Genomic DNA, 11,502 nt, shown 5'->3' with positions numbered 1-11,502 from the left:
TGCAGAGCTGAAAACATCACTGAACTATGCAAAACCTTGCACTATAAACCACAAGGCCTGTGGGAAACATGGGGTTATGTACGTCACTCAGAAACTTTGTCAGTGACACATAAAAAAAACGAAACTTCATAGGGCAGCACAGTTTACACACATTAAATGATTGACAGATATGTAACTATTATAGTAAATATGGCGCTTTACCTTTTTACCTTGAAAAAGCCCCGAAGTCTGTGGAGCCGGTGTCGGGATGCGCAGCTGTGAGTAATCACGGCTCGGCACCGCTGACCGCCGGGAAGCTGCAAAGTCAAACATTCCCTTTGTTAAAAACTAAAGTGACAATTTCTCCAAACCTACACCAACCACCGCACAGTTTAGTTCCAGTTCATAATAAACTTCATCTGCATAATGTATGGTTTAGGGGGAAAAAAAAAACCAAATACGGTCCCTGCAATCATTAAAAATAACTTATTAAAATTATTCAGATACTGGCTATAATTTTCAGAAATACTATTTTCTCTAAAACTAGCTAAAAGAGAATGTATTGTAAATTTTAAAAAATTAGTAACAAATCTCTCCATAAAATGCAAGTACTTGGTTATTTTAAATGAGATTCCTTCATTTTAAAGATGCTAAAGAAAAAATTTAAATCTTGAGACCGGTTTAGAAGAAAGATTTTACATTCTTGAAGAGTTAGCCTCCTAATTTTCCCATTAAATGCATCGAAAGAAAAAACTATTTGTACATCTTGGGGAAGGTTGACGCCGGTAACCGGGGGCGGAGACAAGCTCTGTTAGAGGTATCTAGAGAACTATTTTTAAGAGTTTCCATTCTGTTCTTGAAGTCCAGGAAAGAAAATAACATGCGTAGACTTGAGAAATTCCCTTAAAGTGTGTCACGGCTCTCCAGGGACACAGAAGAACAGGTGCGCGTGCGCGGCGGGTTCACCTGCGCCCCCGCAGCTGTACAGTGCGATGGCCGCGCCGCCACTTCAAAAGCGTTTTCGCTGGGATCCTTCTAGATCACGCACGTAGCCGTTAGTCATTTGTGAAAAGAGAAGGAGCCTTCGGTCCTAACTCCATCTGATTCAGATGCGCTCTCAGAGCAGGTAATCGAAACGAGAGCACGAAACGCCAGGTGCGCAGCGCCAGTCACAACGTGCCACACAGCGCCAGCCCCCCAAGCAGCGGAGGACGTGGCTGAGCAAACGCGTGGAGGGGCGATTTCCAGGTCTGCGCGGGGAGCTCGACGCCTGCCGGGGGGTGGCCCACCTTCCCATGAGCGGATGTTTCAATAGCTCAGAACCACAAAAAGGGGGTTTGGTTTTATTTTACTTGATTTAATTGAAATGATTTCAATGGAGGAAACACTCGGTCAACTCTGAAGCTGTCTCAGTAGCTAAATTGAAGAGAAACCGAGTTGCTTCACCTGTTTTAAAAGTTAGCAAATTTACAAGGGAGTCATTATTAGTGGGTCCACCCCAAATGGGACACTCACCTGAAGGTAAAGTCCGGAGACCATTTCAGGCCGGCGGGAGGGGGCAAGCGGAGAACTCGGGGCCGCCTCCTGCGGATTTGGGGACCCTGTACCCCGCAGGGCGCAGCCCGCACGTGGCAGACAGCAGCCCCCATGGCCGGTAACTTGGGGACGCGGAGCCCGGGGTGCGAGCAGCAGAGCCCCGCAGGGCCGGTTCGGTTCCGCCCCTGCCGTGCGCCATGGGGGCGCCCCAGTTTCGGGAGCCTGGCCCGCGGGGGGCTGGGACGCACGGGGACGCCCAGCGTCACGTCCTCCACCCCAAACTCTCCGGGGACGATTTCGTCTGGGTCTAAGCCGCCTTGAGGGACAGGAGCGGGGAGGTGGCGTCTCAAGCCGGTCACCGCGTCCCGGGCGGCGGCAGCCCCGGGCCCTCCACGCGACCCCGGCGTCGGGGACTGGGGACCCCTCCCCGCCCCGTGCAGGACCCGCACCGAGGCGCGCGCAGCTCGTTCTGATGCCGGAGACCGAGGGAGGGCGATCGGGGGACCCCACCCCGGCCCGACGCCACCGCCCAGGACTAGCCGGTGGCGCACCGGGAAGTGGGGCGCTGGCTCAACCGCCCCGAAGTTGGTCCCGGTCGCACCCCAAGGCACTTAGTCCCCACGCTGGGGGCGGTGGCCGCGGCCAGCACAGCCGCTCCCGCGCTTCGCAGGTGTCTCGTGCTAAGGTAAAGGTGTCGGGCAGAAAACCTGGGACCCGATACATGGATGCGCCACAGAGGTGGACGCTATCGGGACGGTGGCTTTGTGAACCTCCAGGGCCCTGGGATCCTGCAGAGCTGTCCCCTCCCATCCCGAGTAAGAGGAGGCGGTCTCGGGGGGCTGGACAGGGCTAGCGCTCCCCGTGCTCAGTGGACCACGGACTGCCGGCCACAGGAGTTTCCCCGCACCTGCTCTTCGCTGTGGGGTCGCTGTCTAGGGCGCGGCCCCAGCACATCCTCAGCACAGCCTGCCGGGGACACGCTGGCCTTGAAACGAGAAGAAAGGCATGGAAAGAATCAGCACTGTCAGCAGGGGCCAGGTGCGCACACCTAGGGTGAAGGGTTGCAGGTGCTTGATCAAGGCGGCCAAGCATTTAAGACCGAATAAGCAAGAATTCGTTGACTTGGTGGCACTTTCTCGCAACAAGAGCTGTAACACCCTGGGAAGGACCCCAAGGGAAGAGGCTCTCAGTGACGGCCCAGACACCTAAGCTGCTCTGGCAGACGGCAGAGGAGGGACCGAGGGGGCTGCGGGAAGCGAACGTGCTAGTCGAGGCCGAGGCTCCCACCTGCGGGTGATGGAGGGCAGTGAGTGGGTGTCGAGGATTCTCCTCTGAGGACGTGTGTTAACGGCAGGACAGGTGCTTGCAGAGCTGAGTGGCTGGTGGCCCGGACACCAAGTGGCATTTAATCCCCAGAGACAGGAAGCCGCAATTACCGTGAAGACCCACAGGCTGAGGGGACTGTCGGGGGGCTGACACCCGCATGTGGAAATGGCGGGCAGACCACAGTGACCTTAAGGACAGAAAAGACGGACGGCCACCTGGGAGCAGGGTCACACCTAGAACCAGGAAGAGGCAAGAGGGGGAAAGCGAGGGGTTGGGGGGCAGTCGCTTGGCCCGGATGGCGCAGCCCAAGTGCGTGTGTGTGACCCGCTCCCTGGACGCTGGCAACCCAGGGACACGGCGACAGGTTTGCTTCTGGGGCTCGGACCGGGCACTGGGTCCCCACCGACCCGGAGGCCGGAGAGGTGGAGGTGGGTCAGAGGGACAAGGGAGCCTGGAAGAGGGTCCCGTGGACGGGACAAGTCTGAGACAGTCTGAGCAAAGGGACAAGTCTGAGACAGTCTGAGCAAAGGGACAACGGTGCTGGATTATGACTCGGACAATGAAACCTGTGCCACGGGGGAGAGAGACAGACAGGGAGGGGAAAGTCCAGATCGGCCTCACTGACTCCCATGAATAAACAGCGGGGACCAGGGAGCCAGCAAACTCCCGAGAACAGCACAGACAGCGGCCGCACACGGGTCCCGGGACGGATGCTGACGTCGGGCATTCTTAGGAAACAGGACTTTCCGTGGGGCCCACGGGCCACCCTATGTCCGCCCAGCTCGCGCGGTTCTGCCGCGTGCTCCACGGGGCGGTCCCGCCGGCCGAGACTTTTGTCTCCCGCAGTGACCCAGACGGCGACACACGTCTAACGATGGGAATGTGAGAAGGGAAACATGGCGCCCCCAGCCGGGGGACGGTCACCCGCCACATCGTGTGGCAGGGAACCATGGCGCCCCCCGCTGAGCAGCCGGGGGACGGTCACCCACCACGTCGTGTGGCAGGTTGCGCCCACGAGCTCTGACGTGGCGCAGTGCCGAGGGCACGAACTTTCATTGGCATCCCCCCCACCGTCACCTCGGTTGAGTCACGACGGTACGTTAAACAAACTCGGGGACATTTGGCGAAACACGTGGCCGACACTCTCAGGGCATCACGGCCATGACAGCCCAGGAAAAACAGCAGCCGCCGGAGGAGACGAGGGTGACGTGACTGATGCCACACTGTCCTGGGTCGGGCTCCGGAGCAGAGAAGGGAAGTCAGTGGCAGCCCTGGGGGCCGTGTGGAGTCCGGTCCACAGCACCGCGCCCTCGCCACAGGCGGCTGGGCAGCATCACGGTGCCCGCACGAGGGGCCCATGGGACAGTACGCCGGGATTCTGGACAGAATCCGAAGTCATTTCGAAAGTACTGAAGAACACGGGTGCCGGTTTCAACGTGAAGCGAGTCCCACGTGACGGTGAGACACCGGCCGTACCTGAGACTTCACTCTTCAGCCCGAGGTGACAGTCCTGATCAGCACTCGTGTGCACCTGTGTTCAGGGGCACTTCGCAGATAACAGGTCACGTACGGAGCTGCATCTCTGGAACAGCTACGAGGTGCACAGTTACCCTCTGGTGCCAGTGGGCGGTGGGGACACTGGCCTTGGTGTCCCCAAATGCACAGTTTATAGACTAGTTGGCGATTTTATTTGTGTTCAGTAACTTTTCACGATCAAATCAGAAACTGGCTGTCGGCAGATGACATTTTCTAAACAGAAAATTGAAATCTAGGTGACATCCGTAGGAGATTTCCCAGTTTGCACAGCGCACCTTTTTAGAATGTTACTTATGCTCAACACGAATATTAACAGTTTACTTTCTGCTCCGACAACGGATGAATGGCAAGGTAAATGCTAATTATATCGACGCAGAAAGCAGGTGAAAGGTGGAAGAATTTAATTATATTTTGTCCACATGACAAAGTTGTTCAGTGTATGTGATACAGAAATGCTAGAATCAGTTTTTTGCATGTTTTTATGTAAGGCACATGGCAGCAATTAGGATAGCAAAAAATAAATAAATAAATAACAGTATAAAATATATTAAATAATTCAACATTAAAATCCTACCATCTGATAACTATGAACCTGATTTCGACGCGGAAAAGTACACCTGATGTCATGCTGGACAGTAAAAAATGCAAAGTAAAATTTCGTGCAGACTGTTCACAGATATTTTTAAGACCAAGTGAAATAGTAATATATCTTGAAAGAAAAAAGTAAAATTTTTCTTTTAAAATATGGTCGCGATTTGAAGTTTTCTGTTACCTTTTAGTGATTCATTTGGTAATGTTTTATTTGCTGTTTCATAATTCATTAAAATATTTTTAAAAAAATTAATTCCCCTGTGTTACAGTTTCGTGTCTTGCCAACTTCCTGTTTGCTGACAGGAAGCCGCGTCGCCAGTGCAGGCCGTGTTGGCGCAGATGTAGCGTTTGCAGCGTGGGCCGGTTCCCCGTGACGCTGCTCTCCAGTCAGTGTGATCCATCACGTCACTTAAATTTATCAAATACGTTCTTTCCGCTTTCTTTTTTCCTGTTGTCTACACACACACACACACGCATTCTGTCTCTGTCTCTCTCCATGCACACGCGTGAGCACACACACATATATGCATGTAACGTGTATATATTACATGTGGGGTGTATATATGCGTGGATATGCATAGTGATATAGATAGATCTCATTCACATTTCCAAAAATATCAGCTCCTTACAGAAGAGTAATATACACAATAACGAAGTTAGTTAAATATTAAGAAATAACTCTGTATGTAAGAGTGTATTGCTTGACAAAGGAAAATATGCAGAATGAAAATAACAAGATAAATCATTTGTAAAAGGACGTTAAGAGCCCGCGCGCGGACGCCCACCCCGTACACGGTCCCTGCCTTCCAGGGAGAGTTCTCAGGCCTTTCAGGTCATCTTCAGAGTCCGGTTTGTTAACTTCAGAGCTTAGAGACCAGGCCGACGACAGAGACAAGGCTGACGCGGCTTCGCCCGCAGTCTGTGGCCCCCGAGAACAGGACGACCTGGTTCAGCAGACCCGGCTCCGAAGAAACTACACATCTCGATTCTGATGGAAAATTGTCTTCGTTTGACACTGGAATATATTTTTTTAAGTTAAAAGCAACACCATGGGTCAAGGGAATGAATCACTTTGCCCCCTCCTATGATCCGACCCCCCAAGGTGACGGTAGGAGCAGGGGGAGTTTTGGGGGTGATTAGGTCACCAGGCAGAACCCTGGAGAATGGGATCAGTGCTCCTGCGGAAGAGGCCCCACCGAGATGGCTGGCCCTCGGCCCGCTGAGGCCACGGCAAGAAGTCCCACGGGAAGAGGGTCCTCAGGGACCCTGCTGCTCCCCACCCCCACCTAGGACTTCCAGCCTCCGGAACGGGGAGAAATTAAATACCGGAAGGTACCCCGCCTGGAGCTCCGGAACCGCAGCCCGAGCGTCTGCAGCTCCATCGCGTCTGGTCTGCGATCCGGTCTAGGTATTTCATTTTGGAAATGCAGACCCGCGGTTCATGAAGTAGGGCTAAGGTCTAAGGGCCGAGTCACAGAGCTAATGGGTCACAGCTGCAGGGGGACCCAAGGCTCCTGGATTGTCCTTTCTACAAAATATATCTGTCTACTGATTAGGAATTGTCATATCAAATTTGAAATGCAAATCAAGTTTTAATTGCTACACGAGTATTATCATAAAAAATCTTTTAAGTACCCTTAACATTTAGGCCTGCGGAATGTAGAGATTGTCTTGCCTCTTCTGACTGCTAACTACCACTGGGATACCGGACCTCCTTTTTAAGTGCAGTCTACAAACCCCCAAATCTCTCTTGGAGATTCAACAACAAAAAGCATGAGGCATTCTGCGAATGTTAAAGCAAATGAGTTTTTTAAATTTAAAAGTAATTAAAATGGAAATTAATTTTGCCCAATTGATTTGCATTTTGCACACAGATGGGGAAACTTTGTCATTCACACCCCTGTGGCATTGGCATTTGAGACAGAATTATTTAAATAGAACTTTTTTGTCGGCTTTGCTCATTTTTCAAATGTCCCCTCCAAGCAGTGGGATTTCAAAATGTCGACCTCTGTGACTCTTGAAGTCTTCAGAATAATAAACGATTTGCAATATCATTTATACTGTAAATTTTCTAGCACATGCTCTGTGCTAACCCTAAGACACCACCGCTTTCTGAATTCCTCTCTCGATCGGAAGTTTTTAAGTTCTTACTCCATTTTCTCATTAACTTACTGCCCCATTAATGTACGGTATCTCACACCTGACACACAGCCATCGTAAACAGAGTATGCCGAGGAGGCGGGTCCCGTGGCGGTGCCGGCCCGTCTCTGCTCTCCGGAGCTTGAGCTTCGCCCCCCGCACTCAGTCTGGCTGCTCATCTGCAGTGATGTTGAGAGCGAGGCTTTGATTAAATCATCCTGCTGGAGATTTCAGTGATTCTCATCAGAGTGCTATATGCGGACGTCCTCCATCCTGGCATACGTGTTCTTTAAATTTTGTCCGAACTTTAATATTAATTTAGAATATTTAGGGAAACCTTTTCCTTTTTGAGTTCTCTTTGAGAGAATGAGGATGGGTCGTCTCTGGACAGAAAGGTGGTTAACCTCTGACCCCTACGCCTCACTGACCACACTGCTCTTCTGGGGTCCCCCCCGCCCCCCGCCGCAGGGACTGCCCAGCATGTCCCTATTAATTTACAGTTTGCTGTGTGTTTACTCCCCGCTCACTGTTCCAAGCTGGTTTCCGGTCGTACAGATTCTCGACTCAGGGGAGATGTGTCTCCCCGGAGAGAAAGGAGGAACTGGTCACAGGACGTGTTTTCCCAGCTTCGTTCTCTTCCGAAGGACAAACTCCCGGAGGGCGGGGCGCGGGGCAGAGGAGGGAGAGGGGCCCTGAGCGGGCCGGGGAGGAGACGGCCGGAGGCAGCAGTCGGGGGGCAGTGCCCAGGACAGGTGGCCGCGTGGCAGAGGGTGTCGCTGTCTGGTCTCTGTACCTTCACGCGGAGACAGCCTAGGCGCAGGGTTGCCTGCCGTTCACGGACGCGTCCGACGAGAAGGAAATCGGGAAATCGCGTGCATTTCTGGCACATCTGACGTGTAAAGTAAGACTGACCCCCACGAGCGCCCGTCACCCCGGAGAATGTAAGTGCCGCACTACGAACACCTGCCCGAAAGGCCCGCAGTTCTGATCGGCCCGTCGTGCTCATTTGTGATTCATCGCCAACCGCCCTTCCGATCCTTCCCGACCCGCGGTATTCGAGGTTGCAGGTCGCTGTGGTTGCTGGCTGGGACCTCGGCTGCTTGTAAGGCAGGGACATAAGGCCGGAGCGACCTGTCACACCTCCCGGCTGGTGGCAAACCCCTAGCAGTGAGCATCGCACGCAGAAGACACAGGGTCACACCGGCTGGAGGGAGGCGGCCCGACCCCGAGGTCAGCCCGCGGGCCGTCCTCCCGACAGCGTGCTGCCCCCAGTCGGCCTCGGGGACTGTCCTCAGGCTCCTCCGGGTGGCGCCGGCGTGTGTGGGGTGACTCATAAGGCCACCGACTCAGCTGGCTCCTGGGCTCCCCCAGCTTTCCCGGTGGGTGGCCGGGCGGGGAGCGCAGAGCGCGCCGTGTCCCCTGTTCAGTGCTGCCCAGCCGGCAGGCCCGGTCCCCGCGTTGGTCAGGGCGGTGGTCCTCATGGGGGATCCCCGAGAAACAGCACGGTCGGCGGCTGAAGCAGCGGAGGACGTGCATGCGACTTGGCTTGAGGCCTCTGCTGGCCGGCCGCCCCTGGACACCCAGACACCCCTGGACACCCCAGACACCCCTGGACACCTTGGCCATCCTCGGACACCCCGACACCCCTGGACACCCCAGCCGTCCCCGGCCGCCCCCGGACACCCTCGGACACCCCGGCTGTTCTGGACACCCGGCCGCCCCCCGTCCCCGCAGTGCGGCCCCGCGTCCTCCCCGGCTCGGAAGGTGGCCCCGGGCCGCGAGGTGGCCGATGTGGCCCTGCTCGTGGCTCTTCCTCGGGCATTGTTGACAAAACAGGAAATCTCTTTTTCATCGGTTTGCCGGTTTTTTAGTTCGTCTTGTGCGATCGCAGCTGATTCTTCGCTGGCTGAGGTGGGGCTGTTCGCAGCCCGCGTCATTTTAATGAACCTTGTTTGCCAAGGGAAAGGCCGGCTTGCGAGCTCGGACCCTCTCCGCGGTGCGACTTCCTCGACGGTGTCACCCAGACACCGAGACTTTCAGTCTGCAGCTGGAGAAGCAGCGCCAGTCGCCCGAGGGTGGCTTTTGGCTACAGCGGAGCCACGGGCCCGGGTGTCACCATAAGGTGGGGGGAGCCTCTGAATCACTTTCTCGGCTTTCTGACGGCTTCGAGCCAGTGGGTGAGGACGCAGTGAGTCGCAAGTCTGGGATCACACTCCCGTGAAAGGGGAAATTAAGCAGATGATAAACTTTTACAGTTCCCGTCCACGCTGTGTTTTAGTACAAAAACAATTAAAATCTGCAGAAAACTTCTTTCTCTCGCTCTGCTTTCTTTTATCCCAGGCCACATAAAATCTAATGAAATCTGTAGCTAAGGGTACGAAAGTTTTCTGTCTGCATTATAATTATCTTTTCACTTTCTTGGGAAAGTTACAGAGAATATTTCTCTGCCCGGAGACCTTATGCCAAACACTCTGCAGTGCAGCAAAAACACACAGCACCACACCTGGGGAGCGTTCGTGGGGCAGCACGTGGTTAAAATGTAGGAATCCGTTTTTCTTGTACTCGTGGCTATGATAGAAAAGATGAAGATGTTTCATAATAAATTAAGGGAGAGGCTCAATTACTTTATGTAATTATATCAAATTCCACACAGACGGCCTCACTGCACTTACAAACTATTTTCAATCACCAGCCCAATTCGAATTTATAACGCTGTTTTCCAGACGGTGTAAAAGAAATGGCACGAACTTTACAGTAAACATACTCAAATTTAATTCCTGTGTCAGTATCACAGCTCACAAGTGAGCCAGAGTGACCACGTGTGAACCCACACGCGCACGCACACCCTGTACCGAGGGACAGCTTCATCTTTCAGTTATAAAGGTCAAGTGAGCTCGTATTTAAATAAATACCCATTATAGAGAGCACTGGCACCCTTCTACCTGGCGGCTAATATTATGTTGTTTAATTTCGTAGATTTATAAAGGCTGACATATAACCTTTCTGGTGATTCTAGAAACTCAAACTTTCCACATAATTTTACTCCTCTAGACCCCACACTGTTTATTAAGATGAACTGAGATATTAATAAAAACTCCCGCTTCCGCCCCCTCTGTCCTCTGTGTCTGGGTCCCCCCCGCCCCCCGCGGTGGCGAGCGTCACAACACGCGACTGCTCATCTGTGGACGACGACGAGTGTCAATCAGATGTCGAGGCCGCCCCGGAGTGGGCGACCTGGGGTTTCGGCCTCGGCCGTGAGCCGGCCCTTCCTAGGCCACCTGACTGACCTGACGGACCTGACTGACCTGACTGACCTCTCCGGTGAGCAGCGGGAGCTGTCGCCCCACGTTCTAGCAAAGGAAACCGGCTAAGGGGTTCCGTCTCTCATTCGAGGGCACACGAGGGTCCCTTACCTGGCTTAGGGGCCGTGCCTGCGTCTGGAACTACTATGTCTGTCCCGCCGCCTAGAATCCTCACTGCCGCCTCCCCGATTTCGAATGATCGAGTCTCCACGCCGTTCCTCTCGGGCTTAGCGTTTGGACGTTGGTCAACACAGATCTTTGCTCAGCAGCTGCTGTTTTCTGCCCCCGACACCTTTTCCGGTGATGTAAAGATAACACGATGCAGGATCAACGTGCAGAGGCAACACAGACGGGCTGAGGGTCACGGGCTGAGGGTCACCAGCTGTGAAGGTCAAAGGCTGTGAGGGTTATGGGCTGAGGGTCACAGGCTGTGAGGGTCACCAGCTGCGAGGGTCACCGGCTGAGGGTCACCAGCTGCACGTGGGCAGCAGTTCGTCTGTTTTACCGCCGTCCTGATGGCCAGTGGGGCTGGTGGCCTCACCCACGGCTGCAAAGCAGCTTTGAGTGATGAAGTCGCAGTCAGTCTGTGATGCCTGTTCTCACAGCTCCACACGGCTCATCACAAGCCTCCTTCCTTCTCGGCAGGCTTGGCCCTGCTCTTGCAAAGAAAAGCAGAGCCCACTGGCCCGAGCGAGTCCCCCGCTGTGGCCTTGCTTTCCTTCCGCACAGCAAGTGATAACCGTGCGTCATGTGGCTCGTACACATCGGCCATCGATGTGACGCCGGCTGGTCACCGACGGTCACAAGCCTGCCTTTCACACGCCCAGGTGAACCCCTTCCCGCGCCCTCCAGGAAGACGACAGTTCTCAGGCGCTTCCTCTCCACCTGGCCGCGGTGGACGAGACTTTCCACATAAAGCGGCGGCTGCCGCACAAGCCCCGAAACCCCCCACTTCTGCCTCTTTTGGCCTCACGGCTTCTCCACCGGTTTCTGATCGAGGGTTTTATTTGGTCTCTCGATGCCGGAGGAATATTCGCCCCAATTCTTATCAGAGGTTTTCCAACAGCCGAGCGTTCGGGCCCGCAGCGCACAC

The sequence above is a fragment of the Pteropus vampyrus genome, unplaced genomic scaffold, assembly GCF_000151845.1.
Source record: "Pteropus vampyrus isolate Shadow unplaced genomic scaffold, Pvam_2.0 Scaffold174, whole genome shotgun sequence".
NCBI lineage: Eukaryota > Metazoa > Chordata > Mammalia > Chiroptera > Pteropodidae > Pteropus > Pteropus vampyrus.
The sequence above is the reverse complement of the archived record's forward strand: the minus strand, read 5'-3'. Positions refer to the sequence as shown.